This window comes from Colobus angolensis, unplaced genomic scaffold (assembly GCF_000951035.1).
Source record: "Colobus angolensis palliatus isolate OR3802 unplaced genomic scaffold, Cang.pa_1.0 Scaffold175, whole genome shotgun sequence".
NCBI classification, from domain to species: Eukaryota; Metazoa; Chordata; class Mammalia; order Primates; family Cercopithecidae; genus Colobus; species Colobus angolensis.
Genome location: NW_012114877.1, coordinates 3620179 through 3625847, shown reverse-complemented (window position 1 = coordinate 3625847; position 5669 = coordinate 3620179).

Sequence of the window (5669 nt, the reverse complement as noted above, 5' to 3'; positions counted from 1 at the left end):
TGGGGGTGGGAACCCCGGGGAGGCGACGGAGATAAGGTGCGCGGGTCGTTTTAAATGGAATCGGAAGCCGGGTCTAGGCCCCCAGACGCGCTGGTCAGCTGGAACAGCTTTGCTCCTCAAGAAAACCGGGCTCAGGAAAGCGGCGCCTGTGGGGCCTGCCTCCGCGGTCTGCCCGCCCGGCTCGGGGGAGACGGCCCACGGCCCGGATCGCCCTCCCCAGCCTGCAGCGGACCTTTCAACAGCCACAGAGGCCCGAGAAGGGAGAGAGCGAGGAGTCCTGCGCCCGGGGCCAGGAGCTGGCTTGTCGGCTCAGGTGTCGGTGAAAACGCGATCAGGAAAAAAAATGTTTTCGCTTCTCTTTGGTTAAAAAGTAAGAACAAAGGGAGCTTCCTTCTGAACAATAAGCGTGGTCTGGCTGTCGTGAATATTAGTCTTGGGCCCTCTGTCATCTTCCAGCCCGTGGTGGGGGCGCCAGCCGTCGAAGTTCTCGGACTGCTGGGTCCTCGCGGTGGGGACAGCCGGAGGTGGGTGATTCTGGGACCCAGTTCCCCTTTCTGCCATGACAGCTGCTGATGTCCCTCTGGGAACCTGGTGCCACTGCTGGGTGCACCTCTGGGGAATAAGGTCGAGTGGATCTCACACTTGCAGGTCGATCAGGGTTGACCACTCCCCTCACCTCCTTGCACTGCAGTGGAATCTGCTGAGAAAGTCGGTGGCAGCCCTGCAACTGTGGCAGGCACCATGGAACAGTTTCTCCTTCAGACAGGGGGAACCTGCGGCTTCTGGAACTCTGATTTCGAAGAGTACCCCCTCCTCCACCTTCCTGGAACTGAGAGGGCCAGGTGCCTGGGACAGGAAGCTAGATGCCTCTTAGGTCCTGGGAGGCAGCTGGCCCTGCTGCACACCTGCCCGTACACCTGTCTGCCTGGGCTCCTTGAGGCCAGCGTGGTAGCTTCCTGGCCCTGTGCTAAGGATGTCTGGTCCACAACCTCATGCCCACCACTGGCCCATCCTGGGGTTGGAGGACTCAGGGTGAGACTGGCAGCTGAGGACCTTCCCAAGCTCAAGGCTTGCCCCCACCTCAGCCACTGACTGGAAGGGCCCAATGCAGTTTGTTTGGGTCCAAGAGCAATTCTGCAACACCCAAGCACCCAAAGGCTCAGACATCTCCCTCCCCAACCCTAGCAGAGATGCTATGGATTCTTCTTCATCATTATTGTCCTGAAGTTCACTTTTATTACAAAGAACATTGACACCCATTTCTCATTTAATCTAACAATCTCATTTAACTTAACAGTTCTTTAAAAGGCCTCTTGTAGAATGACCAGTGGTCTTGACTCAGATGGCCAGGTCATGGCTGAGTGTCAAACCAGGCTGAGTCTGCCTTCCAAGGCCATGTCCCTTCCTGGCCTTCAGGTATGCCTCAACCCCCAGCAATGCTTTAACTCTCCGTAAGGCAACCCTCCACAAAGCCTCAGCCTTTGCTGGGGTTTAGGCAGGTCTATGGGCCTCTCAGAGAGTGTTCTGCCTGCCCTTAGAAGCACCTGCACGGCTGGAAGGTTCAGGGCCCACAGAGCTGGACGGACTAGTCCTCACCTGGCCACCCCCATCCGTCACCCACACCACACACATGTTTTCCCAGGAGGGCAAACAGAAATTCCTTTAGAAGTCTGGAGTTCCCGCATAAGAGAAGTCAGGCCGGGCGCGTTGGCTCACACCTGTAATCCCAGCACTTTGGGAAGCCAAGGCGGGTGGATCACGAAGTCAGGAGATCGAGACCATCCTGGCAAACACTATGAAACCCAGTCTCCACTAAAAATACAAAAAAAATAGCCAGGCGTGGTGGTGGGCGCCAGTAGTCCCAGCCACTGGGAAGGCTGAGGCAGGAGAATGGCTTGAATCTAGTGGGCGGAGCTTGCAGTGAGCGGAGATCATGCCACTTCACTCACTCCAGCCTGGGCAACAGAGCGAGACTCTGTCTCAAAAAAAAAAAAAAAAAGAGAGCAGTCGCAGATCTAAGTATTTCACATGTATTAACTCTCCAGCCTCACAACAGGCTCTGAGGAAGACAGCATGAATCATCTCTATTTTGTAGCCGAGAAACCTGAAGCACAGACAGAAAGCTGATGTGTAAATGAGCATCAGGATTCAACCCCTCCCTCCAGCTCAAAGGCCACTCTCATAATTTGAGCATTAGGAAGGTGCTAAGCATTGCCTTCTGAGACTTCCCTTCCAAAAATTCAACTTGTGATTTTTGTGGCCAAAACCTCTTCTCCTCTACCTCATTTCTAGATTAACTCACAGAGGGGGTTGGGAGAGCCACCCTCAGGAATGTAGGGTAGGAGAACTGCTCTGCGTAAGCATGTGGGAAGGGTCTCAGGGCCTGAGGCCAGAATGTCAGAAATATCACTGCAGCTGCTGATACTGGAGACCCTAAGAGACAAAGCCCAGTCCCTCGCTGACCATTGCAATCCATTGAGGCCCTGAGAACCTTTCTGTAAAGGAGCGGGACTCACCAAGGTCACCCAGACAGTTTTAACCTCTTAGGAATTAAGGCCCCTTCACATAGCCATCAGCCCTCTTCCCAGGAAAATGCAGAGGCAGAGAAATTGGCCTTCAGTTCCCAGATCCCCCATCCCCTACTCCCTTGGAGCCACCATACTCCAGGCACAATTCCCTGAGCCATTTCATAGGGAGTGTAGCTTTACCAGGGTATTTTCCCTTACATGACTGCTACCTCCTTCAAACTGAACTCCAGGATTGATTGGTCCAAGGGGCAAAACCCAAGAGTCTGGCCAGGCCTGCCGACACCTGCAACCTGGCTGGGGACATCCTCTATGTTCTGCATGTGTCTCCATCCAAACCTCTCGGCTCTGGACCTGCATCAGAGAGAGAATGACCCTGTTGGGGTTTCTTCTGTAAAAGACTTGGACACTTCCTTTGGGATAAAGGGAACCCAGAGTCCAGGGAACTGTCCTGTTATTATCACCGTATACTATTGCTTCCTTTCCATTATTGAGAAGAGATTGGAGTGGGGTCAGGGGAGGATATGTTTTCAGGATCTTTTGTTTGTTTTTAATAGATTTTGTCCAGACACAAATCCTTTCCAAGCACTGGACTACCCAAGGTCCAGACAAACCTGGCCACCTTGCTCCCCCTACTCCCGGTCCCCTGCCATGGGGCACCATCTCCACCCTCTTCCACCCCTGCACTGTAAGAGGTAACCTGCCCACTGCTGCACCTGTCAGGGCCACCCAACCAGGGGAATGTAGGACCCCAAATCTGGATGGAGGCATCATTTCAGGCCCGTCGAGTTGTAGAGGGCAACTCAACGGTCCCAAAATGCTTCCTCCCAGGTGCAGGTCTCTCTCTGTCTCTGTGTGCTCTCTGACCCTCTGTCTCAGTTCCCAAGCTGAGGAGGCCAAAGCCCCTTCCCCTCTCCCTGGCCTAGAAGACTCGGTGGCGCCTAATAAGGAGCAGAGGAGTTGGTTTACCAGGTGTGGGATGGGAGAACTGCCCTGACACCCCCTTCCCCCACCCCAGGCAAGGAAGTCCAACTAGTTGGGCGGGCTTAGCCTCTCCCTCCCGTGAAATGGAAAACTCGGAGTTCTGGGGATTGACTTGCCTAGAGACCTCTCCTGGCCCAGACTAGTCCCCATCCCCCTCCTACTGAGCTTCGGAGCGCCCGAAGAGGTACAGTCCCTCCCGTCGTGCAGCGGGAAAACGGACTCGCCGAGAGGTTGAGGAATTTGCTCAGAGTCACACAGAGGGGAAGAGGGCGAGCGGGGATTTTAGCGCAAGTTGTCCAGACTCCAAGGGCCAGATTCTCCTTTAATCTTGACGCCGTGCCCCAGGACCGAGGACTGCTTTCCCTAACACCCAGACAACTGCGATGCCTTGGGTATGATTGAAAGACCCGGATAGGGGCCCCGCTTCCCAGGTAATTAAGTTTCTGTGATTCTCCAGGTGGGTTGGGCGGATGCGCGGGAGCCAGGTGAGGCTGGTATCCGAGGAGCGGAGCACGAGGGCCGGGTGGCTCACCGGGAGGGGCCGCAGGGCTCCACGGCGTGGAGGGACTGCGCGCTCCCAGTCCAGAAGCCTGGCGGTGAGTCTGTGCCGGTGAGTTTCAGAGAGTGGGGGACCGGCTATTAGGGGCGTGTTGCAGCGGGAGGAGGGCAGGAGGGATGCCAGCTCAGAAGCCAGGGAGCCGCTGGCTCGGGACTGAAGCACGCGCCACAGGCTGGGCTCTGGCCGGGAGTGTCAGTCTCTCCCCTTGCCCCAGGTGCTGCCTGGAGCCCCTGAGCGTCCTTTTCCGTCCTGGAAGCTGGTCAGCCTCCCTATCCTTTCTCCGTGGCCCCTTTCTGCGCCCTCCGCCCCTCTCCGCCTCGGTGACAAAGCGCAGCTCCCGAACTGCTGTCTTGGTGCGCCCCCCACTGCCGATCGCCAGAGGCGGAAGTCGCGGCGCGTCCCAGCATCCTCGCTGGCTCGGATCCCGCGGCTCTGCCGGGAGCAGCGGCCCCAATCCCCCAACCCCAGAGGGCAGCCGATCTTGACTGGGTAGGGAGTTCCACCCGGCCCTATGCGTCCGCTCTCTGAGCTGGACCCTAAGCGAGATGGATGGTGGGTCACAGCCCCTTAGCCTCGGCTTCTCTAGACAGTTATTAACCGCGGGTGGGGCGGGAAATAACAAGCAGTTCTCCTGTGAGCTCCTTCCTCCGATCCCCACCCCACCTGGCCCTGTCCTTTGAGAGGAAACGCTGAACACCTTCTCCCAAACTTCCCCCCTACACATCAGCCAAGGTCTGGATAAGGAGGGTCTCATGGGTGAGAGTGCCTGGTCAGCCTATATGTTCAATCATGCCACCAACACACTAGTCCGCCCCATTTGTTGTGGCTCAGGAAGTCCAGGCTGTGGGGAGCCCCTGGACACTCCTATCTCTGTAGCTGCTGGGACTTTTTCTTGGGCCTGACTTAGGTCTGACGACCATTTCTAATAAGACAGTAAGGACATGGAAATCCTCACTCTGTGACAGCAGGTTAGAAACTGCTCTGGAACTGCAGGAGCTGGAGGAGGGTGGAAAACTTGTCCCACCTAGAGATTTCGTTCACAAAAGGGGAACAGAGGCCTTGAAATGTGATTGGCTTGCTGGCTCTAAAATGGAGAAGGCCAGGTGTGGTGGCTCACGCCTGTAATCCCAGCACTTTGGGAGGCCAAGGTGGGCAGAGTCTTCTAGTCCTGATGAGCCCCACTATACCTAGAAGTCTCTTTCAAGCATTCTTTTTGAAAAAATATTCTTACAGATGAATACTCAGGCTAACCTAGAGGATATGATGTTGGAACTTCCATGATTACCCACATGGAGATGAAAGTATTATCACCTGAGCTCAGGAGTTCAAGACCAGCCTGGCCAACGTGGTGAAACCCTGTCTCTACTAAAAATACAAAAATTAGGCCGGGCGCGGTGGCTCACGCCTGTAATCCCAGCACTTTGGGAGGCCGAGATGGGCGGATCACGAGGTCAGGAGATCGAGACCATCCTGGCTAACACGGTGAAACCCCATCTCTACTAAAAAAACACAAAAAAACTAGCCGGGCGTGGTGGCGGGCGTCTATAGTCCCAGCTACTCAGGAGGCTGAGGCAGGAGAATGGCGTAAACCTGGGAGGCGG